This window comes from Lissotriton helveticus, chromosome 9, assembly GCF_964261635.1.
Source record: "Lissotriton helveticus chromosome 9, aLisHel1.1, whole genome shotgun sequence".
NCBI lineage: Eukaryota > Metazoa > Chordata > Amphibia > Caudata > Salamandridae > Lissotriton > Lissotriton helveticus.
Genome location: NC_136070.1, coordinates 544,364,213 through 544,390,258, shown reverse-complemented (window position 1 = coordinate 544,390,258; position 26,046 = coordinate 544,364,213). Strand labels below are relative to the sequence as shown.

Here is a 26,046-nt window from a genome sequence, read left to right as displayed (position 1 = left end):
TTTATTTATATACAGCCAAGTGACTCTAACCTTCTCCCCTGTATGTTTTGTCCTTGTCCTATATGTTTAATGTACAGGTGTTTTCTAGAGATGGGAATTCCCCACTCACACATAGAAAAACACTTTAGGGCGTGTATACACATAGTCTGGATATACACCCACTAATTTTAATTGCACACACCTTTTTTATCCGTCCTGAAGAAAGCCAGCATAGTAATAAGGCACTGGCTGAAACATGTTGACACACCCCAGGATGTGGGAGGTCGTAACTCGCCTCTAACATCCAATAAGCCTTATTTTTAACCGCTGACGGTGACCCAGCTAATAAAGTGTATTTGCCCTTGGGCACTGGGATCCCCGCCAAGCCGTTTTAAATTCACAATCCATAACAGTCTTCACCGCACACTCAGCGACATACCTGCTCCGCTGTCTTCAGGCGTCGAAGCACACCCGGGACACGCTAGGTGTCACTGGGTGGGCCCGATGATGAAGCATGCCACCAACTAGGTTGGTGGGTGAGGGCTTTATGAGCACACCTACCAGGTGCCACAAACCATTGACAAAGCGTCCTTGATAAATTAAAATAATTTATTTTCTTTTGATTATTTAGCTAGTCCATTTTTGATTTATTGAGTCTACAAACAGACCTTACGCGATAGGCAGGACGAATTGAAAAACCAGGCCTGGGAAGCTCTAGTAAAGGCAAGCGCCGTAAGGGATAATATTTCTTTCTGGAAAGAAATTAATGCCCCCTTCTTCGCCACGGACAGCAAGGCTGATTCGATGGAGATAGCCATAACTGAAGATGTCTGGGTTGATTATTTTACTTCCCTATATAAAAAAGACCTAATAACCCTGACCCCAGAATATGATTCTAACAATAGGCAGGTGGTTCAGCCAGTGATGCAAGATAGTTTCCCTTTAAATATAGTCATTACCCCCCTAGAGGTCGAACTAGCAATCTCCCAGAGCGCAAATCTAAAAGCCCCCGGCCCAGATGGAGTCCCCATTGATTTATTTAAAGACAATGGGGACCTGTGGGCTCCCTTATTAGCAAATGTAATAAACGCGTATAGCAAAATGGGTTTTCCTGACACATGGCATGAAGCCATAATAATTCCAATATTTAAAAAAGGGGATAGACAGGACCCAAAATGCTATCGCCCTATTTCCTTGCTAGACACACTGATGAAAGTGGCAGGCAGAGTACTGCTAACCAAATTGCAAACCTGGTCTAAGAACAAAGGGATCCTATCAAAATTACAGTATGGTTTTAAAACTGGCGTAGGCACTGTCGAGCAGGGCTTAAATCTGGCCTTAATAATAAATAAGTACATTGGAAGGAAAAAAGGGAATCTGTTCCTAACATTTGTCGACCTAACCTCGGCTTTTGATTGTCTAGACCATAGCCTGCTATGGAAAACCCTGGTTAAATTGGGGATAGACAAAAATATTCTATATTTTATACAGGAATTATATAGAGACGCAGGTGCCATGGTCAGATACGGCAAAAATGGTGAGCGAACTAAAAAATTCCCCATAGCAAAGGGTGTTCGACAGGGCTGCATCCTTGCGCCATTTCTTTTTAATCTATATATTAACGAGATAGCAGACTTTTTAAAAGATCTCGAAGTGGATTACCCCAAAATAAATGGTACCTCAGTACCACTATTATTATACGCGGACGATGCCGTGATCATGGCTCGCACGCAGTTGGGTCTCCAGAAAGCACTAACAGGATTCTCAACCTTTATGACCACGAGAGGCTTAAAAATAAACGAGGGAAAAACATTTACAATGTCATGTACTCTGAGGAAAAATATACCAGACTGTAAAACCTTCGTTAATAACACTAAGATAGCTATGACCAAAACGTTTTCCTACCTAGGCATCATATTTAATAACAGGGGTAAAAGGTCAACAGCAATAACCTCCCGGAACCTGGCCTTTTCTCGCACGATAGGTGCTCTTAAACAATTTGCTAAGAGACTGGGTAGGAAACCTGTAAACATATTACTTAAGATTTACGCAGCCAAATGTGTGTCCACCGCTGTATATGGGGCCGGCATTTGGGGTTTAGCAGATTGTACACAAATTCAAACAGTGGAAAATGCTTTCCTGAGGTACTTATCAGTCCCCCGCTCCACGTCTACTACCGTTTGCCACAACGAACTGGATAGGGTCCACATCACCGATCTGATAAAAATAGCACCAGTGATGTTGTGGTTTAAGATCTGGACATGTGATGATACAGGTTTCAACAGGGAAGTAATTCAGGACTGTTTAAACCATTCTGCTTCTAGTAAGCAGCCATGGTTAGCCTACGTGAAAAAGTTTTTGTTTTCCATTGGTAAACCAGATCTCTACTTAAATCCCACATCATGCTCACAAATAGCAAAAAAAGCTCTAAAAGTGGCATGCCTTGATTTACTAGAGGAACGAAGATGGTATCTAGACGGGCACAAGTCCACCATAGTAGCCCATCGTAACATCCTACATGGTACAGGCCTTCACGCTTATTTAGCCCCAATCTATTCGTGTTATCACAGAATGCTCCTGACTCGAATGAGGACGGAGTCATTTTACAGGTTAATATCATTTCCTGTCCCGAATGATTGGTCTGCTAATTTGGAAAAATGCCCGTGTGATGACCTATCCAAACAGTCAAATTTACATTGCATTTTCTTTTGCAAGTATTACCAGTGGGGGAGAAAAAGATATCTGTTACCATTGTTAAAGTCATGGGGTGTGAGAACCTGTAAAACTGCACTGGTCAGACTGTACATGATGCAAGATGAACTTACCATAGTGACAGTGATAAAATTTTTGGCTTTTACTGTAAAGTGCAGAGGGACCATGGGAAATTATTAGGACTTTATGGATAAACAAAAAATTGTAAAATCGTATTATAGTGCACCTTATTACATCAGATAATACGTAATACAGCAGATTGTATCAATTCCAAGAGTCTTTTAATGAATTTTAGAAATTTTATGTATTTTAATGAATTTCATCTGTTCTGTCTTCATGATATGTATTTTTGTAAGAAGTTTTTTAATGAGAAAAGCTACTTAGTCTGCTTACGTTTGTATTTTGTATGCTTTTTTGTCAAAATACCGATAAAGCTATTTTTGAATTTGATTTAGTCCATCCTGCGTCAATACTCGGCGAAATCAGTTTAATGGGGGATTGGAGCAACCTAGGACTCCACAAAACCAAGTCAAAACCTCAACTGAAGCCACCATAATCCAGGCATTGGAGAGCACGAGAAACTATTAATCTCATCCTCCATGAAAGATGTGTCTACATACTGAACCATAGAAACAAGGACCACTTTAAATGGATTCAGGATAAAAACTACAGTTAACATTTAATTCAACTCTTTGACCCAAAGTCTATCCATATGCATACAGAAAGTATGCAGTCTAACAAGCTACAGATACCCCTGTGCTCATCACATTCCTTTTAGAGGTAGCGAAAGGTTAGGGTCCTCGAACAATAAATTCCACTAACACAAACTTGGCTTTTATGCCTCTACTGCAGTCATGGGCCGTCCAAGCACACTAGGCTGGGTTCTTGGGTGGCAATTTAAGTTGGGCACCAAATTCAAGGAAGGGAAAAACAATATATAGTGAGCATACCAGCCTCATTTGCGCGCGACACCATTAGCTCGGTGGAAACTAGCAAGCTGACTGAAAGCCAAATATTTAAAATAGCTGAAAACCAACTCAATTATATACGTACATCTTTGCATATTTATGTTACTAACGAACTGCTAGGCACTAATTAGGGGAAGGCAGACGCAGCACAATTGTGTTTCCTTGATGAAAACAAATAGTGTTCTCTAAGAATTTATCACAAATGTTGCACTTCTAAGAGAGTATGGCAAAACTGCCAAGCCAACCAACAAAACCAATGTGGGCTTCGTAATGGAGCATTTAATTAAGAACTGTAATAATAAAATAGTACGATGACCAGGTACGTTTTGGATCCATTTAAAAATAACTGCACAAGGACTCATGAAGTCGCCAATTATTTATTGCCCAAATGGTACACCGTTTTCCAGGTTAACTGACCACCTGCTATTATAGGCCTGGGGAAATAACAGATCAAGAGTCCGTTCGCAAACCTGATAAGTGCGCTTAAGTACCAGGGCCATAGGTTAGGACCTTTTGCAACAGTGACTCAAGGGCCAAGATGAGCTGCCATTTCCCAGCTACAGGTGAGAAATAATCGGCCCACCTCCGCCCGTGTAGTAATTGGCTGGTTCTGAAGTATTCATCCGCCGCAGCATAAAGTTAAAACAGAAGAAAATCGGGGACAGACATGGACGAGATCGAAGGCAAGCAGGCGAGGGATAAGAAACAAGCGGTAGAGGCTAAAAATGCAAGTTATGAATGGGACAAAAAAGATTGACAGTGAGCGAGACGGGTTGAGATATACTAATAAAAATTCAATAAAACATTCATATGCGAAACATCCTTCATGTAAGAGAACCGTGCAGGAGAAAGACGAATGAGTGAAGATGATTTACAAGATAACGAGGGATGAGGCAAAAGTGGTACAGACAGTGGAAACAGTGAAAAGGGGATGAGGATGTATTAAACGTGCACGAAAAAAGGAAAACAATCTAGACGTGGAAGGTTGTACGAGTGAAACGTAACAATAAGTCAAATGACTGGTTAAAAAAAAATATATATTTAAAAACCGAAGTAGTAAATAGAGGAAGATAAAAAATTAACGAAAAGGGCAGAAACCAAGAAAGCCACACTAGTGATTAACTGAAAGCGGTGGAAGAAACACAAAAGGAATTTAAAAAAAACTAAAAAAGAAATCTGGATTATTGAATGGTGCGAAAACAGAAGCACTACTACAACGTAAACAGGAACGCAATGTCTCGAAAACCTGAAGATTCGGCCAGCAGACTGCTGTGTTCAAAAGAGTGCAAGAGCCCCGCTGGGTCTCTGCATGATGTCCGAGAAGCGTGCAAAGTTCACCGAGATTTCACCAAGAGTCCAAGACCTCAGGGGATCGCACAGCATTTTAGAAATCTATCGGTGTGTTCCAACCACACTTGAGTGATTTACAATATTATCAATACATAAAAACCCAGGTGATTGCGAGACACGAAATAAGAGACCCGTTTACTGGAAATTAAGGGGAACGGGAGGTTAACATTTCCGCGTTTTACCCAAAAGACCATTTCACTTTAAAAATGTCCCTATTTAACTTTACAAGCTGACATCTTAGCACGATCCACATACAAACGGGTGGTTCCAACAACCTTCGCATCCAAAAATACATTCTCGCATTACACGCAACACGGTGCCCTTGTCCCACCTCTATCCCAACGAACTAAGACGTGAAATTCATGTTTCACTATTACAGCTTCGCCTTTAAGCCGATGTCGATCTTTGAAGATAAAAGGTTCATTTCCAGAATACCCAGTTACAAAACTATTAAAACGACTCGTACGGGGCCCCCATTCGTGAGCTTTACAGAACCAACTCGCTGACCCTTATATGACCCCCTGAAACGATCACTATTCCACTTCAACATGGCTCAACGTGGCTTTCACGCCCTACCTCCAAGTAGGCTATATCCTAAAGTAAAGTCCAGGGCCTCTCGCCTCCAAACCACGAACTCTAGGAGTGCGTGTCCCATCCTAAATCCTCCGCGGTACCCTCTGTGAACCTCGAACCCTGCTTCATACCTCTCCTCTTCGCCCCTCCCTGAGTGCACGTGCCCCCCCTCTTCCCTGCATTCCTCCCAAGCTACGCGCGCTCCCGTAGTCTTTCCCCTTTCCCGCGCTCTGGGGCCGGATATGCGCGAGTTCGCGCAGAGTCCCTTCACCTGAGCAGAGGACGCCGTCAGCACGCGCACACCCTTAACCAGTGACAGCGTTCGATGGCTGCGCGCAAAGACACGTGACTTTAGGTCACTCTTCGCCCGTTCCCTTTATAGCCTGGTACCACCTTATAGAAGCTACACCACTTTAGAACACCCAGAAATTCGTCGAGATCTGGGTGCTTCAGTAGCGCCTATTGGCCTACAGCGCAGGACGACTGCGTTGCCATTGGCTATTTCCTGTACTCGGGCCATGTTGTTGGGCGCAAAGGAAGGACTTTGGTTTCGGTTTGCCACGCCCCCTCGCTACTGGTCAGCCAATCGTAGAAGGGGAATTACGTTTCTTAGGTTTCTTTACGTACCTACGCGTAACTGTTCCAATATTTGGCTCGTCATGATTTCCCTTGGCCATTGAAAGAAACTGGCTATACATTTGAAAGGATTATGGTGACCCATTAAAGTGAATGCAGAAAAAGCTTATGTTGGACTGTAATGCAGTTTTCAAAGAAGGTCACCTGATGTAAGTCTACGGGGCTTGTTACTGTCCCCGCCACTTCCTGTGATTCTGGGCAAATCAATCTCCCCGTGCCTGAATGTGTAATGTAAATACGGTGCTCATGTAAAGCGCTCCAATACCTTCGAGTCGAGTTCGCGCCATATAAAATATGCACACAAAAAATAAGAAATTAAGCTCATGTCCCGGTTTTTAGAGAGGGTCAGCTGAAAACGTGGGGAGGTATCTTTTTAAGTTATGCAAAGCAGTGATAGTTAGCGTCTGTTATAAAAGTCAAATCAATTAACAGGCATACTACTGGCTTTAAAAATAGCATTTTATGTACGTTCTTACTGCATCTTCTGTAATTCTCTGCTAAGGAGCACTGTCATTCTGTGCGCTGTGTGGAAGTAAAATTGTAGTCCTTCTATTTTTGGGAAATGTCCCGGTTTTTGCCTTTAAAATTCTGGTCACCCTACTGATAGCCAGGTACACTGAAAAGGGTTGAGCAAACTATCCAGAAAGGGCAAACCCGGGGTGTATTGCTGAAACTATTTCATAGCAGCATAACATGTCAACATTTTAGAAAAGGGAAGTGGGAGATTTTTAAAAAAGGAGTCGGAAGAATCAAGAATGTATTTCTCCCATTGACCGTTATTGAGGCCTGAATCGGGTCAATTGGCATGTATGGGACTTGCAAGTGTCCTGCTACAGGATCATCTAACTGAAATGCAAACATATGTTTTTTTCCCTACCTGTCCGGAACAGAGAAAGTGCTAGGGCAGGCAGGCAGAGAGAGCGTGACAAACATGTATTGTACTGGCCTGCAGGAGCAGATTACTGGCACTGCATACTCCGATTCACTGAAGCCCACAGAGGAATCAGGATTTTGCATGCAGGAATCGGGAGGCAGTAGACAGCCTTGAAATAGGTAGTCTCTCCTGAATCGGGAGGGTTGGCATGTATGTAGTAAGAAAACCTGCATTCAGTTGTACTTGCATTCCATTCAGTTGTATTTGTAAAGCGCATGTTTACTCAAATTGGCCTCCCAGCGCTTGATGCAAAACAACGCCGCCACAAACCTGAGATGAAACATTTCCTCAAGCCACATTTAAAAAAGGTGGGGTTTTAGCATTTTCCTGAAACAGGCTTCTGATGGCTGACTTCTAAGGGAAGCTGGAAGAGAGTTCCAGAGCCTGGTGGTGAGGAAAACAGAAGAGCAGCATTCACTCCTTGCTCTTTTGATCTTGGGCACCACCAGAAGTCCCTGGTTGCTAGAGCAGAGGGCCCTTCCTGGAGCGTAGGAGGTAAGCAGGGATCAAGTGATAAGTGGGCCTTTTCCATTGATGGCCTGATGTGCCATACATAGAGTCTTGAAGTGAATTCTTTTTTGAACTGGAAGCCAGTGGAGGGCTATGAGGGATGGCCAGGCTGATTAATGCTTTAGTAGTTTTTGAAGCATTCTTGTGGCAGCATTTTGTACCACTTGCAACATTTTGATCACATATTTCGGGCTCTCAAGATACAGGGAGTTGCCATAATCAAGGCAAGAATTCACAAGACTCTGCACCACTACCCTTCTAGTAGGGAAAGGTAGCATCTGCAAGAATTTCCTTAGAGAAATTAAAATGTCAAAGTATGAATCTGCCAATTTTTTAAAATGTATCTCCATCGCGATTGTGTCATCTATCCAGACGTCTAGGCTTTTTACAGCTAGGGCTGGCTTAGGGCTATTGCCCAGATAGTCTGGCCATGAGAGTGCCTGCCACCTAGAGGTATCATTGCCTACCCCCAGAACCTCAGTTTTCTTGCTGTTCAGCTTAACCTACTGCTGGTCATCCAATTTGTGACCTCCCTGAGGTAGTTTGAGTGGTGTTGGGTATAAGAGCTAGAATAATCGGAGTGTCCTCACCATATGACACTAGGGCACACCCGTGTGAGTGGACAATTTCTGCTAGGGGGGCATACATACAAGTTAAACAACGTGGGACTAACTGGGGAGCCCTGGGGGACCCCCACACGACAGAGGATAGATAGAGGAAGCAAAGGAGTCTTCATATACTTGGAACTCCTGTCTGCTAGAAAGGCTTCTAGCCATTTAATGGTAATCCCTGTAATGCCAACATCCAGCATCCTCAGGATGAGGATGGCGTGTGACGCAGTATAGAAAGCTGCACTCGAGTCCAGAAAGATCATTGCTGCTGAGCCACCCTGGTATAGAATAGAGCGGAGTTCTTTGGTGGCTACCAGCAATGCAGTCTACATACTGTGGCCAGACTTAAAGCCTGTCTGAGTGGGATGGTAAGTGCCAGTGCATTTCCAAAAAACTGGACAAATGTTGATTAACGCAATTTTCCAGTAATTTGCTTACTTCCAAGAGCAGGGAAATAAGTCTGGAGCTGTCTGCTAGCTCAGGGTTTGTCGTTGGTTTCTTTTATAGTGGCTTTACTATAGCATGTTTCCAGGCTTTAGGAATATGTCCTGTTTTGAGCCAGTGGTTGAGGATATTCCTGATAGTGTCTAATACGAACAAGCTACCTTGGCCAAGAGTATCCGGCTATGCCGGGTCCAGTGGAGAACCTGATTTTATTGACTCGAGGGTAAGTTTAAAAGTTTCACTATTCAATATGGGAGAGGTAGACAAGGTTGTGTCGGCATGTTGCTTTTATTGGTCATAGGTATTGGGAGTGGTAACTGATGGGAGGAGGGTCAAAATGATATTGATTTTGTTAGGAAAATGATTGACAAACGTTTTGCAGAGTTCTGCAGAGGGTGGGGGTCCTATTGCGCATGACAGAGGAGTCGTGAAATTGTTGACTATTAAAAATAGTTCCCTTGATGCGTTTGGGCGCTTTCGATTTTCTCTCGGAGGTAGGTGATTCTGGCCTGCCTGGCCACCTGTTTGTAACTTTTTATGGCTGTTGTGTAGCCTCTTTTGCAGTCATCACTAAATGCCTTCTCCACTCTATCTCCTTCTTTCTAGCTTTTCTTTTTAATCGAGGTACCTCTGGTGTGTACCAGGGTACCCTGCCTTTGGACTGGTTCTATTTTGTGGATTTGAAGGGAGCTCCATGCTTTAGCGAGTCATTGAGCCATTTCTCGAAGATTTTGTACCTCTCTGTAGTGTCAGCCTTTGGAGAGGGGCAGATTCACCAAGCGCATGCTTCCATTCACATGTATTAAGTTTGGAACATGCTCATCTGGGCTTTTGTGTGCAAGGGTGTTTGCACATTATCTCTGATATGTAGAAGGGTACTAGATGATGATCAGATCACAGTATAGGAAGAGATTCTTCAGTAAGTATATTACTGAGGTTAGTGAAAACGGGGTCTAAAAGATGTCCCCTAATATGGGTGGGCGGTTTTACCATTTGGTGGAAGAGTAGGGCTTCTAGATCTTGGGGAAAAAACTTGCTGTTTCGCATCCATTGGGTTCAAAATGCATATTCAAATCTCCAACAAGGAAAGATTTGCTTTTTGTAAACTACATTCAGCTACAATATCTGGTAGAGATATGGCAAATTGTGAGGTTGTCCCAGCATGGCTGTACATAGCAATACCAAAGAACATAAAAGCTGGGGGTGAATTCTAGCAAAAATGTGAGGCTTTCACAGCCCAATTTGCGATCGGAGTGAAGGAGGCCTAGTATTCCCTCTTAAATATAATGGCCATCCCTCCTCTGCATCTGTCTTCTCTATTTCTGTTAGCTATTAAATAGCTAACCAAATCTGGGGTTGAGTTGGTAGATAGCCATGTTTCAGTAAGGAACATTGCATCCGGACGCTGTTCCTCTAAAAAGCTAAACAGGTCAAGACTGTGTTCTGGGAGGAATGTATAATTCAGTAGATACATTAGTAGTTTGTGTGAGAGTGCATTTCTACAGGGTGTTTAGTACTAGTGGCTTATAATGGATCGAAACCCAGCATCAGACTACAGGAAGTGCAAACTGTTGGGGCCTTAAGCATAGGCAGAATCTTTTACGTGCTGGCTGTTGATTTTGTGAAGCGCGTCTGATGTGTAGCTTAGCCACATTTCAACACGCGGAGTTTCTGACCCCTGGCCCCTGTCGGTCGCAGACAATTGCAGACAGGCTTGCCTTCGACATGCCCGCTGCAAGACCGCTGCACATCCGTGCTGTGGTGTGCCTTTTGTCCTAGGGCAAACTACTTGAGAAAGACTAGACTGCGTTAAAAAATAGCATCTCTAGTTTGATAAGGTGACAACCAGGAAGTGGCTCTGAACACGGCCAACTCTGGTTCAATACACAGACCCTACTGAGGCTAAATGACAAAGATCCCCACAGTATTAACACACACACACTGTGATTCTAAAAACAATGTAAAATAATTAAAAGGTCCCCACACCTAGTAGCAGAAGTTCAGTAATTAGCAGCAAGATCACAATAAAAATGACAAAATGCCCCCGAATTTGATAGCAGCACTAGAAATGAATCATGTATTGTGATACCAGGGAAGTGCATTGGAGTTAGTACATGGGATGTGACTCAAGTCAAATGTCTTTGAATCAAATCCGAGAGTCCCATAGAATGGACTAGTCTCAGTTATCAAATTTATCAAAATATTTGAATTAATGTCTGAAGATTGAAAATGTACACAGCTTACATGCCAACCAGTAGACTATTGAATGAAGGAGAGTTGAAAGTCGATGCTTAATAGGATGGCCCCATTAAAGTGAATAGATAAAACACTTTTTGGGAGGGTGGCACTGGTTTGCACCCAGGGTGACTATATTGAAGTCCTGTGGGGACAAGTTATCCTTTAGGAAGGAATGTGTAACTTGTTGGAAAGAAGGCAATACATGCTAAATGACATTGAGTTGATATGTATTATAGTATGTTTCCGTGTGACCTACCGGCAATTCAAGTAATTTATAATACAACGGAGTCTGCAATGCATATGTAAAAGCCTGAGTCTAATTTCCTTATTACAGGTGATTTGTAACGTCTCCAATCACCTGCAGTAAAAAAATGATGTAGCTGCTCAACTGCAATAACTTTGAGTTTTGACGTCTTATTGCCTACTGCTAGAGTCAGCAGCCAACGGGAAAGCCAGGACAGAGAACATAATAAAAGCTGCAGTTTAAACAGCATGACAAAACCTCATTTTTCTGCTTTGTTTTTCTAGATGAACTGTGAAAGGCAGAATATGATATTCATGGTATCATGAATATTTTTTGAGGCTTCAAGTAATTATAGGAAAGAGGGGATCTCTCTGCGTGTTTCTACACATTCTGATCTGCAGCATTTTTTAAATCTGACTTGCTTTGAACTGATTTTAATATTTTTTGCAACAAATATCAAAATGCTTTTTGGTATGTATAACTTTGCACTAGACTAGAGATCCTTTTATTCTTCATGTTTGCAGACATCCTATTTCTTGTATATGAAAGAGCAAAACACCAAGGATTTAAGTGGTTTGTGGGAAGGATGATGGTGTGACCAAAAAAAAAAAAAAGGAATAAAGTTATCCCTGTTGTTCATTAAAAGAACATTGCAAGTCACCTCGGCGTTCCATGAACTTACAAACAAACTCCTCTGTGACTTGCAATATTGTTCTAATGTACGACGGGAGGTACTTTCTCCCATATATGTTCTACTAAAAAGTAGGATGAGGGTGAGGAATAGGGTGTTGTTTTGAGGTTACTATAGCAACAATTGAGGAATTAAGGGTATTGATCTCTTCAGGCAGTCAAGCCTGACTATACCAATTCACTTTTGTGAAATCAAACCCACTGACAAAATTCAGGTGGGGACAAATCTAAAAGGATCCACATGAGCAGGGAGGGAACTCCTTCATTGCCAAATAGTGCTTGAATCCTCTACCTTTATGTGGCATTCATAATATACATTGCCAAAACAGTCTTTAATATGAACCCTAAATTATACCTCACTCGGGGAGGGAGCGTAGTTGAGCTGCTTAAGTTAGTCTTATTTACGTATCATGACACTGGCGGCGCCAGTGTGTTAAAGTATGTGTAGCAGCCCAGCAGCAATTTGCAGCTGCCGGGCCACAGTACTGAAGTGGCCTTAAAAACGGTATAGACTCATAATATCAATGTTTAAATATCGATGTGACATAATATCGATGTTTAAATATCGATGTGACACAATATCCACCTGCAAGAATATCGTCGACCAGAATATCGACATGCAGGTAAGAAATATTGTTTTTGTTAATATTGAAGTTAGTAATATCGTTAGTCAAAATATTGTTGTTAATAATATCGAAATTTATTTTAGGGTTCTGTATTTTAGTATATGTGTTAAAAGTATAGTTTATTTTTTTAATGTAAGTTTGAAATTTTTAGAAGTAATGAATTTTATGTTAAGTCATTTTTGCGTATTTTAGTTCTGCAGCTGGTTGTGGGTGTATAGGGGAATAGGGTGGGAAGTAATTTAATTATAATATATTTATTAATACAGTTTTAGAAATTATTAATTTTTAAGAAGTTAAATATTGCGTTTTAGTTCCGTAGCAGGTTGTGGGTTTATAGGGGAATAGGGTGGGAAGTAATTTAATTAAAAATGAATTAATTAATAATGTTAATTAATATTTTTGTGTGTAATAATTTATATTGTTAATTGTGTTAATTAATGTGTTATTAATTAGTTATTAATTGGTTAATAATAATCAATTAGTAAATACGTTAATTGTGTTTTATTTTTTAGGAGCTGGTTCTGGGTTTATAGGGGAGTAGAGTGGGAAGTAGTTTAATTATAATTAATTAATCATTTTGTTAATTAATATTTATGTATTTAATATTTTATGTTATTAATAGTGTTAAATATTTTGTTATTAATTATTTGGATATTAATTGGTAAATCTCTTAATTGAGTTATTTTTTTAAAGGCGGGTTGTGGTTTATAGGGGAGTAGGGTGAGAAGTAATTTAATTATAATTCATTAATTATTCATTTGTATTAATTACTAAATGCGTATTTAATATTTCATATTGTTAATTGCGTTAAATAATTAATGTATTCATTATTAATTGGTTATTAAAAATGAATTAGTACATATGTACATTTTGTCCATTTCTTATGACCGAATTGTGAATTTAGAGGGGAGTAGTGTGGCAAGTAATTAAAAATTAATATACTTTTTAATTGTTTTTGATATTTATTGTTATTTTATAGTCTTAATGGTATGAATTCATTTATTACTCATTGTTTTTAATTTTTTTGTATATTGTTATCAGTTAATTAATTAATTGTTAAGAAATTATGTTAATTGTGTCATGTTTACAATAGTCGTGGTGTTATTTATACGGGTGTTTGGTGAGAGGTAAATTATTTTTATTATTTAAGTATTTAATAATTAATGTTTATTATTTTGCTGGAGTGGGAATAGTAAACTATTCACCTCCGCTGTCCAACACTTTCACTATTTTTGCAATTGTTGGAGTGGGAATAGTAATTTTATCCCCTCCACTATCCAACACTTTCCCTACTGTTGCACTCTGTGGAGTGGGAATAGTAAATTATTCCCCTCCGCTATCCAACACTTTCCCTACTGTTGCACTTTATGGAGTGTAGTAAGTAAGTAAGTCATTTATTATTATGCATGATTAGTTAAAACTGTTGCATACATTAAATACTTTTTAAAATCAAAATCCACTATTACAAAAATTTGATCAGTTTTAAAATAGTTCACTGTTACAAAAAGATTAACCAGTTTTAAAATAGTCCACGCTGTATCTTACATAACACTGTATAAAATGCAATTAATGTTTTAATTAGGTTAAACGTCTATCTCGTATGGGTTGTGTTATTGAGCAATCCATCCTCAGATCCATTGTGAAGAGTATTTATTCAGTGTGTAAATATTTTTCTCCATGGGATTCCCTTGCCACTCAGATTGTTCGAGGCAATAAAAACAGCTTCAAGATGTCACTGATGGAGTGGTCCTGATGTTATGCTTAAATTATTGAGGATAACTTTCCTAAGAGGACTAGATTAGTTCCGAGGACCATCATGTGGTGGTAGTTCAAGGCCAGTAGAGATTTGTTTTTCAGTCTCTGTTCAGTGAGATCAAGGAATTTTGTAAGGCGGCAATTCAGCTGTGCTAGAGTTGGATTGAAGCACAGGATTACCGCCTGTCTGCAGGACCGTGCCATGCTGGCTAAAGGATGGTTTTAGTAACGTTTTCCTTATGTTTTTTAACTTGTTGCCGATACAAATGATGTGGATGAGGTTCTCTACTCCACGACACATAGCCTGCATAGCTGGTCTCCTCCTCTACTTTTTCAAGGTGGTAAAAAAGTGTTAATTGAACCAACTCCCAGGCGAAGCTTTAAAAATGTGTCTTTGGTTGTTATCTTTATTCCTGTGTTTAGGTAAGGTTGAGGTTTACCAGCTTCGTAATTGTTGAGCACAACCCAGCCATGAGCCCGTTTTGACAGTGCTTCCTTATCCTCTACAATGGATTTAAGTCTTGATGACTTTGTGGCTAGTTTTTTTTAACACACAGTGAGCCGGTGAGGTTTTCCAAAGGTCTGTCAGACCTCGAGCGTTGATAGAATCCAAGAGGTATTTGTTCACTGGTGATTTCCCTGTTCGTGTTAGTTCTACCCAAAGATGGTTATTAAGGGTATCATTTTCGGAATTGCTGGAGTGGGAATAGTAAATTATTCCCCTCCACTATCCAACACTTTCTTTACTGTTGCACTTGCTGGAGTGGGAATAGTAAATTATTCCCCTCCGCTATCCAACACTTTTCCTACTGTTGCATTTGGTGGAGTTTTTTTATCCCCTCCGCTAGTCAACACTTTCCCTGCTGTTGCACTTGCTAGAGTTGGAATAGTAAATTATTCCCCTCCGCTATCCAACACTTTCCCTACTGTTGCAATTGCTGGAGTTAGAATAGTAAATTATGCCCCTCCGCTATCAAACACTTTCCTTACTGTCGCACTCCCTGGAGTGGGAATAGTAAATTATTCCTATCCGCTACCCAACATTTTCCCTACTGTTGCACTCGCTGGAGTGGGAATAGTAATTTTATCTCCTCCGCTATCCAACACTTTATTTATTTTTATATTACATTTACTATTTATAATTGTAAACATTTTTACATAATTCTAACTATGTTTATATTAATTATATTTATTATTTAATTTATTTTTTATTATTTTTAAGACATTTAAAAAAAAACGATATTTTGAGCAACGATATTTTAAACAACGATATTTTGGTTTCGATATTTTTGTACTTACCTTTATAGAGATAGGATGTCGATATTTTGTCCATCGATATTCTTGACACGATATTCTGGTAGGTCGATATTTTTGTTGTCGATATTATGTCAGTGATCCCTTAAAAACTTAGGGCCCCATTACGATGGCGGGTGGACTTTGTCCGCCCGCCACCGCCGCCGTCACGGAAAACGGGACCAACCACCAGAGGTGCGGCGGTCCTGCGGGGGCAATCAGGATGCGACTGCCACCCTGGCGATCGCATTACGCATCTTTTGCGTAATGCGACATGCCCCAACAGGACACAACATGCACAACATGACAAGCACTACGCGGTACCCCCAAGTGCATCCCTCGACACCCCGGGGGCCCGCAATGGGCCCCCAATGCAAAAGCCTGCATGCTGGAAAGGCCCTAATCCACCTACATCACAATATGGCCGGCGGTGCCTGCTAGGCACCACCACCATATTATGGGCCAGGGCGGCACGTCAGGCAATCGTAACAATTGCCTGCCTGCGGTAAAGCGGCGGACGGCATTTCCGTCCGCCGCTGTACCCCCGCCAGTGTAATATGGCAGGGGTAATTGAAGGGCGGGCGGGGAAAGATGTTGGGCGGATCGCCACCGCCGGTCGGGCGGTGGTGATCCGCCTGACATTATAATGGCCCCCATAATGTTTTGGGGAGGATGATAGCAATAGTGTAGCAGGTTGGTGGGTGGGAGTAAATACCAACAAGCGCCCGCAGCAGCAGGGGCGTTCAGCAACAAAGGTGCAGGGTTGGGTAGTGGTTCATGGATTAAAAAAAGAATCGCTGGTCGGGAGGGGTGGCGGAAGCCACTGATTTGCGCAGGGAGCAACATGGAGAGCGCGGGGGCAGGGATGTCTGGGTGGAAACAGCACCCCGTAGTGAGAGCAAAACAAACCCATATTATCTCATGGAGTACTCGACAAAAGAACGACAAGGTAGTGCCCTGTTGTTGGGCGTGAAAGGATACAAGTCATCCAGCCAAATAGATGAAAAATAAACTATGCTCCAGGGGAGGGACAAACATAAGAAGAAGTAAAGCCATCAAATACAATGCAAACAAATTAGATTGACACGAACGCCAATGAGTGGAAGCTATGGGCTATCCCAAAGACCACTGTCACAAATGGCATTGGTTATTACCATAATGCTAAATTATAGAGACCAAGGCACAGCACTGAGGCTGCCTTGAGAAAAACACACATTGGAAAACCAAGGTAATATCAATGCCTCATTTGCAGAATTTACAGCGGGAGTACCAGAGACGGACTTAGATTTAAAGGAAATGTTATGAGCTACACAGGTAAATTATCCCATACTGTACCTTGGTCAGTGGGAAATTAGCTGAAAAGGCAGATCTTACTCCTTCTTTATACCTGGAGAACCAACTAAATTTAAGATATGTTAGAAAGAACAGCATGACCGGAGACCCTTCTTCCTCAACCGAAGCCCTAGTTCATAGGACAAAACACCAATGATATTGAATGAAACACCATTGGTCTTCTATATTGCTATTACTACAGAACAGTGACCTGATAATGCAGTTTATAGCTGATCTAAGATTCCACACTTGCAGCTGAAACTGTGTTCTGTATCATTACAATCAGGGTATTTATGCAGTGCATGTGATGTAATGCATATAATCTAACCTTACTTGAATGCTACAATAGTCATGAAACTGATTGTAGGTTCCAGATTGCGGGTGGTAGGTTGTTGTCGCACACCTCTGTCTATATCACCTGGCTTCATTGTTGTTTTGTTACAGTTTTTTTTGTTTTGGTATTATGGACTGATAGTTGGAGTGATTAATGTAGATGGAAGGGTGGGGATGAGGTTAGTTGATCCTTTATCAGAGTTTCCGGTAAACAATATGATACTTTGGTGAAACGTCTTACCCTTGCACAGTGGCAGCTCGCAGATGGAGTGCTGTGGGGCAGTGAGGGGGGGCAGAGTAGGAGCAGGGTGAGGGTTACTGGAGTCAGACATAGGACGGCAAGGAGTAAAGTAAGTAAATAAAACTATCTACCATGTGCTCGCTGCAACGCCAAGTTAACGATGCAACGAGCACAAGGTAAATAGCTTTTTTGATTTTTTTACTTACTTTACTCCTTGCCGTCGTATGCCGGCATATGTCCAACTTCACTACCCCCCCACCCTGCCACTCCCCCACCCCGCCTCACCGCCTGCAGCACTGCCTCTGTGAGCCGCGACTGCCCTTGCATTATGCGTATACTATTTGACTGCACTGTACTTAAAATAGGGCTTGCTGTCCCCAAAGGTTTAAAACACTTTATTAAGTTATGTATGTGGAATGCCAGGGAGCTAAACAACACAAAGAAAGCTTGATTAGTGATGGTTTTACTTTGATAGACCCAGGCTTCAGTTTGACTTTTTCCCGGAGATGCAGCTTGACCCAGGGCACACCCAAACCTTGATTCTTGGTGAGGGCAGTACAGGTGCTTCATTTTATTTAGCACATACTTCAGGGAATAACTCTACTAATACACAGGTTGTTATATATGAAATCACAGTAAATACATTTACACCTAAATAGAAGATTGATAATGGTCATTGGGTTGAATATATGACACTCTTCTCATTAATGTAAACACTCCTAATATTGACTCACCAGAGTTTTATCACAACATTGTGGTTCTCTATAAGAAGTGCCTCCCTGCATGCTGACCTTACCATCACACTATACAACAGCGGCATTATCCTAATTCAAGGGCCTCCCAAAAACCTCATCAAATTTGCAGACCTCTTCACCCTCCTTAAAAAACATGTCCACAACCCGTCTTAGTCCACGCTCGCGCCGCTCCACCTCTAGCCCAATCCGCCTAGTGTGCCTTGCCACGCACCAAACACTCCTGCTAGTGACCTCGTTACTGGGCATCCCGGCCCTGACACCCTGTCACCAAGACATGCCAACCACTGCGGGCCCATACCACCGAACCTAGACCTTCACGCAATCCCTGCTCCGTTGGCTTCCGAAGTTCCCCCTAGGGCCCACTTCACATGCCAACCCAGCCCCGCTATCACGCTTCCAGCACATACCCGCAGAAGCGTATCTAAACCCTCAACCTTCTGCCCGTGGAATCTTCCTGCACTCTGGGTTACGGAAACTCCTACTAGGGCCCACCACACTGGTATGGAAACGCCTAGTACGACCCAGAACTTTTGTCGAGCTAGCCCCACCACTAGGCCACACACCCAGTCAGACGAAATCGCTCCCCCCCTTTCGTCCCCCTGCCCACAAGATTTTCCCTTTCTTAATGACACGGATTGACCAAGTCCCCCTCACTCCGTCCGAATAGCGCACCTTAAACCGGCCCTCGGCCCGCCTAAACCCACCTCTAGGCTGCCAGCACACTCTATCAGGACCGCTCCCTTGCTACTGGTCCCCTGCCGGCCAGAACTTACCTCTCTTAGAGACATTGATAATCTTCACCGCAGAGCCACATAATTAACACTGGGCATCCACAAGTCCATTCTAGACCTAAAGCACCTTCTTCACATCACCAAACTCTCCTTCTCCAATCTTTGGCTCTCGCAGAACGCGACCCACATCCCCATCACGAAGCCCCTCTTTCACCCCCTACCACTTTCCTGAGACACCTGCGCCCCCGCAAGCTACCCTGCCACCTCTCGGAGGAGCAAATTCTTCCTCTCCTCCATACCTACAATCCCACCCCTGGCACGCTTAATCCCTCAGAACTCTCGGAGGAAGAAGTGGCTGACCTCCTCAGAGGTTACGACTCTGCCTTGACCACCCCATGCCCCTCAGACCTGAGAGAAGTACTCTCTATCGACACTGTTGCTTCTAACCCTAACAGATCTGCTACCCTCCGCATCAGAGGGGTGGTAAATAGCAACCTTGCTACAGTTCCCATCTCTGCTTCTACCCTTGACACTCAGTCCGGCCCCTCCCTAACTGGCCTCCTAATAAACTGCCGATCAGCTGTAAAACATGCATCTGATGTCGCCGACCTCATCCTGAGACATAAATCGGACCTAGCGATTTTGACTGAATCTTGGCTCAAGAAATCCTCATCGCCCTACCTAGACCTCTTAGTCCCACCCAACTATACATTGTAAGAATGGACAGGCACTCAAAGAAAAAAGGGGGTGGCATTGCCTGCATCTACCGCTCCAGCCTCCTTGTTACGGAACTGCCGGTGGACCCTACAGACTCCTGCAAATACCTCTTACTCTCCATCTTCAACAACACTTCACAACTGTGCAAACTACACATCTTTTACCACCCCCCAGGCAAGTACGACACCTTTACGGACCTCCTCATGGACATCATCACAGCCAAGATTTCTCGAAACTCTAATGACATTTTCCTTGGCGACTTCAACTTGCATTGGATCGACCCTAAGGATCCTCAGGTCAATGCCATTAGAGACTTCTTGGCCGATCAAGCCCTTACCCAAGCCTGCTCCCTCCTTACTAATTCGAAAGTCGCCACCCTAGACTTGATCATTGCTAAAGAATCAGCGGTCAAACCTATCTCTATTGACCCTTGTGATTGGTCTGACCACCACGCCATCACCTTCCTCCTGCCCAGCACCCACAAGATACGGACACCTCAACCCGTGATTCCCAAAAGATGGGTTAGGGACACCAAGAACCTTGATCATGAGAAACTGGCAGCGCAATGTGAGACCGACCATACCCCCCCCCTTCCCTCAGTGCACTTCGGTCGACAACCTAGGGGATCATTACTCCTCAACCATATCCGACATTCTCGACGACCTGGCACCACTAAAATTAAAAAGAACCCAGATCAAAGACAGAAATCCCTGGTTCAGCGGATCCCTCAACAAGTAGAGGAGATCCCTTCGACAGACTGAACGTAACTGGAAACAACACCCTTCAGCAGCACATCTAAAACGTCTCCGCCAGGCCAGAAATACCTACAATAGGAAAACCCTCAACTCAAAAAAAGAATTCTTCAGAACAAAACTGGAGAACGCCAAAAATCAACCTCTCAAGCTATTCGACTTTGTCAAACACCAATGCAACAAACTAGCGAAATCCTCCAAAGAAACACCTAAACTCCTAATAACAAGTGAGGAATTCTCTTCCTTCTTCTGCGACAAAATCTCTGCCCTAGGTAACGATCTCAAATCCGCAACTCAACACCAAAATCAAAATTTGACAGCTCCACATCTTCTCTCCGCGTTGTCCTCCCAAACCTCACCCAAAAACCTAGCGCACTGGTCCAATTTTAAAATCTATGACGAACACTCTATCTCGAAAATTCTTGCCTCCTTAAACCCTAACAATCACTTCAATGGTCCTCTCCCATCTAACTGCCTAGCTGCAGCCTCTCAAGCTAATATCCCTTCCTGGACCTCAATAATCAACGCCTGCCTCCTCCAGAGCTCAATTCCTGATTTGCTCAATCAAGGCAGGCCAAGTTGTTCCCCTCCTAAAAACCCACGCTGGACTCTGCTTCCGCTGAGAACTATAGACCCATATCTAACATCCCACTCCTAGACAAAGTTCTGAAAAATGTGTGCAACAGCAACTGAGCCTACACATCAACAAATTTCACCTGTTAGGTGACTTCCAATCCGGGTTCAGATCGGGACACAGCACGGACACCACCCTCCTCCACAGTGTAGATGACGCTCTCCAAGCCCTCGACGAAGGCAAAAGCTGTCTCCTAATCCTTCTAGACCTTTCCTCTGCCTTCGACACGGTTAACCATCAATTTCTCCTTGAACGCCTTAAACTCACAATGGGGTTGGAGAGCACCGTCCTGGAATGGTTTAGATCCTTCCTCCAAAACAGCTCACAGAGAGTCCTCATCAACAGTAATCTATCCGCCCCCTCTCCGGTTACGGTTGGAGTCCCCCAAGGATCAACCCTCACCCCTACCCTCTTCAACCTTTACCTTGAACCTCTCACCGAGGTACTACGTGCCGCCAAAGTAAAGTCCACATTTGTAAAGCGCACAATCACCCGTAAGGGTCTCTAGGCGCTGGGGGCCGTCGGGAAGATTAAGCGAGCTATTGCCCAGAGTCACATGGTGCTGGGCTAATCTGCCGCCGGAGCCAATATCTCCTACCTTATGTATGCAGACGATACACAAATCTACATAAAAATCTCTTCCCCTGACTAACATTTTCTCCCTGAATGAGGCCTTGAAGCTGACAGTCCACTGGCTCACCGCCAACCAGCTTAAACTCAACGCAAATACAACTTAATTTCTTCTGCACTCTCCACCCAAACCCAATCCAGACATCCAGGGATGGATCAAGACCATCTCAGCACTAAACTGCCCTCCTACCATTGTTGGCTTGGCGAAATCCCTTAGAATAGCCCTGGACGGCAGCCTGAACATGCGTGGCCATATAAACTTGATGGCCAAAACGGCTAGATTCCACCTGAGTTACCTAAGAAACCTAAAACCCTTCCTCGATGTGTCCGACCTTAAAACGGCAGTACAGGCACTAGTCATTTCCAGATTAGAATATGGATGCTCTACTCTTGCAGAGCTACCCAAGAAATCTCTGGCCCCATTGAAAGCCTGCCTGAACACCGCCGCCAGACTACTAACCGGCTCTAAGAAATTCAACCACATCTCTCACCCCATCTCAAAGCACTGTACTGGCTTCCCCTAGAGGCCAGAATCCAATTTAAACTGGCCTGCATTACTCACAAAGCTCTTTATAACAACTCCCCTACATTTCTGGCACAAAAACTTGTGATATCAGGAGGACCCAGAAACTCCTGTTCGGCCAAAGACCTACTGCTGCAACCTGCACGCTTCTGGAAATAAAAGACCTACAATCGGGCCTTCAATGGGGCTGCGCCAAGGATTTGTAACTCTCTCCCACCCGCCATCAGAAGACTTCCGTCCTTGGCACACTTTAAGAAGGGTCCAAAACCTTCTTAATGGGTAAATACCTCGCCTATTGAGCACGTTACATTATTATCTTTCTATGGACGATACCTATTCCTGCACTCCTGGGCATTTCCCGAAGAGTTGAGACTATGTGCCTTCTTGTACAATGTATCTACCTGTTTTAATTTCTTTCCCACATGCAGCCGGGACTTTAGACTGCGTGTTTTCTTGCATTATGTATCCTCTATTATATCCAATTGATCCCTCCCTTCCCATCAGTTTGTACATCACCCTTAATACTGTAAAGCGCTCTGATACCCGCACGTGTCTGGTTCACGCGCTATAAAACTATAAAATAAATAAATATTATCATGGGAGGGGACTTCAACCTAAAGAATATATTATGGGAGAGGACTTCATCCTACCACTTGATCCTTCTTCAGAGAGTTCTAGGGCACCCGAATTATTAACTCCAAAAACCACAGTGGCAGTACATCAGAATAGGGATATTTCTAATATTGTAGATACTGTTAGAAATCGGGTATCTAGTTGGCAGAGGTATTCACCCTGTCCACGTAGGGACCATAACCCTAGTCAGGGTAAGTCACAATATAGCCCTAAACTACCTGTGCTCATCCCTTGGTAGGTTGCTACAGTTCAGGCTTAACTTAGAAGGCAATGTATAATGTACTTGTCCAATAACTCATACCACCACACAGTAAATACACCACCAAAAATACTCCACAACAGTTTAGAAAAAGAAAGAATAGTAAAACAAGTGCAAAACGATAAAAATCCATCAAGTAGAGGTTGATTTATTGAATGTTGCAGAAATAAAGACAATAACGGGATTGGAAGCAGCTAGCGCTAAAAAGGTTACTTCAGAACGCGAGGGACCAGTGGGAATCCAAAGTTCAAGCTGACCTTAATGGAGCACGGGCAGGCTACTGGGACACACTTCGGCCTGCTGAACACAGTACCTTGGATCCTGGGGTGCAGTCTGCACGATGGGACTTTGCGTCATCTGGCGTTGATTCCAAGAGTCTGTGCGGTGAGGATTTGCGAGGCTTAGCACTGTCCGGCATTGGTTCCAAGAACTGGCAAAGGGTTTACAGGTCTTTGTGCTGCTTGTTGTCTGATTTGGCAGAAACTCAGCTGCGGAGCCCACTTCTGAGGCACAGAACCTGGAGTAGGCACCTCAGGCAAGGGTAGGACTCACAGAAGGCGGAGTCCTGAGGCACCAGAAGAACTGCAGGAAGTCTTTTGTGTCCCTGAGACTTCAGAAACAGGAGGCAAGCTAACAAGTCCTTGGAGATCACTTTGGAGGGAAGGCAGAGTCCGGCTCTCCTTCCAGCAGAGTCAGAGAGCAGGGGGGCACAGGGCAACAATCAGGAAACGCACTCCTTCCAGGAAAAAGAGCCCAGTTGAGTTATGTGCATAGCACAGCAGTTCTTCTGACAGAGATTTGGTGTAGGTCCAGAAGTGTCTAATTTGATGGTGCCAGAGACGCAGCCTTATACCCAAATGGACCTTTGATGTAAGGGAAACTTCAAAGAGTGGTTTTGAAGTGCACCAGTATCCCTTTCAATACCAGCCCTCCCTCTAGACCACCAGTGGGGTAGCAGTCCTTTGTATGGGATATACCCTCTGAAGGATAAGCGACTTTCCCCCCCATCTGCCCAGGAAGACCCATCAGAATGCAGATGGGTGTTAAATCACGCCCAGCCCTTTCCTGTGTATGTGGCTGTCTAGAAGGAATGCACAAATAGTTCTATCACCTAGCCCAGGCCACTTTTAGAGACAGGCTGTAAGGCACAGAGAGCAGTACGAGCAGAGAAATGTCAGCTTTCTAAAAGTGGCATTTCTAAAATAGTAATGTTAAATCCGACCTTACCAGTAAAGAGGATTTATCATTATCATTCCAAAGATAGGAAATTTGAACAAGCTACTCCTTTCTGATCAGGTATTACAGCTTAAAGGTATTTTAAGAAATTCTCAGTTCTAGCTTATGAAAGGAGTAGGCCTCACGGCAGTAAAAAATGAATTTAGCTGTTTGGCACTTCTACGACATGTAAAACACAGATGTACACGTCCTGCCTTTTGCTTACATAGAGTCTTGCCCTTTGGGTTACCAAGGACCTTCCGTAGGGGTGACTTATTTGTAATAAAAGAAGAGTTTAAGGCTTGGCAAGTAGTTGTAAATGCCAAGTCGAAGTGGAAGTAACCTGCACACAAACAGGCACTGCAGTGGCAGATCTGAGATATGGTTTAGGGACTACATATATGAGTGGCAAAATCAGTGCTGCAGGCCCACTAGTAACATTTGATTTACAGGCCCTGGGCACATGTAGTGCACTTTACTAGGAAACTTTACTACTACTACTAAATTAAACTTTACTACAAATTCAAATATGCCAGTTGGGTATGGGCCAATATTACCATGTTTCAGGCGAGAGAGCAGAAGCACTTTAGCACTGATTAGCAATGTTAAGGTGCGCAGAGTCCTAAAGCCAGCAAAAACGAGTACAGAACAATCAAGGGAGGCAGTCAAAAAGTTGGGGGAAGACCTCCCTGAAGCTGTCAGGTCTACTAGACACCTGAAGAGTCGATACCGAGAATGTGTAATCCTTCTATCCAGTGGTGCTCGTTTAATATTTTTGTATTGATAACTGGCTTTTGTCCAGAAATACTGTGTCTTAGGCCTCAGCCCTGAATTACTAGCCCTGTACTGTTTCAACTTGTTAATATGGATATCGATTCCGAACTCCACATCTACCCCCGACACACAAGTATGTAGTCAGCCAGACCCGTGCCCTAAGCCTGAGATTACTGATTATTTGGTCACAGGTGGGAGGGTTATAGCAGGCTGGCAGGCAAACACGTGGGCAGGAAACCTCTTGATCAATCCCACAGATAGGCGCAGCAACATCACAATGGTCAGGAGAGATTGCCCCCAATAAAGCACACATGTCCCGAGGGGGTACACACGCTTCCGTAAACACCATAAAGTCTGATGCAACATGAGTTAGGAACACATAACCAATCAGGAGCTAGCATATGTAGTGGTCATGTGCTCCCAATGCCGGACATCTGGGCACATTCACCAGAGGCCACACCGTGTCCACGCAAGTTCTAGGCCCACCTGTAGTAACCATTGACCAATAATTTATGACTCCAATGCAGCTACCAACATTCCTCACCATATATGGTGTGCTCAATACGTTTTTTTTGGCTTGATGTAACATTGTATATGTGGGGTGAGAGTCTTTGTGTTCTCGGAGGTGAGGAACAAAAACTGCTCCGGTAAGAACTCTGCCACCTGTAACTGGTTCAACAACTGGACCTGCTGTCCTTCGAGAGATCCTGCAAGGCACCCAAGAACCCCCAGAAACCTTTCAGCCTTCACCAATTTGCCAAGAACCTCCCTTTGGGTTAGAGACTTTACTCCCTGGTGCCTGCCAGCACCCAACCCGTAGTGGGTGAGTAAGTGACTGTGAGAGAGGTTGTATGGGAAAGTATGCAGTTATCTGTGAGTGAGTATATGTATGAGTATATGTATAAGTAACTGAGTGGCTGTGTAAGCAATTGTATGAGTGAGTTAGTGGCTGTG

The 26,046-nt window shown here is 43.3% G+C and overlaps 1 protein-coding gene and 1 long non-coding RNA gene across 4 annotated transcripts in view; one reads left to right on the top strand and one right to left on the bottom strand.

The window, feature by feature from the left end:
• Positions 1-6,010, bottom strand: part of SPDYC (speedy/RINGO cell cycle regulator family member C) — a 136,990-nt gene extending 130,980 nt beyond the window's left edge. The window contains exon 1 of one of the 3 annotated variants that reach the window (XM_078662101.1): positions 5,854-6,010. The gene's annotated coding sequence lies outside the window, so the exon portion shown is untranslated. Of the gene's footprint in view, positions 1-5,585; positions 5,732-5,853 lie in introns of those variants that run through there. The other 2 variants (XM_078662103.1, XM_078662102.1) reach the window with 2 other exon arrangements.
• A 230-nt stretch (positions 6,011-6,240) lies between these two features.
• The window catches only part of LOC144781525 (uncharacterized), a 120,306-nt gene continuing 100,500 nt past the window's right edge, over positions 6,241-26,046 (top strand). Inside the window, exon 1 of the long non-coding RNA XR_013601005.1 lies at positions 6,241-6,367. This is a non-coding gene — a long non-coding RNA (uncharacterized LOC144781525). The remainder of the gene's footprint in view (positions 6,368-26,046) is intronic.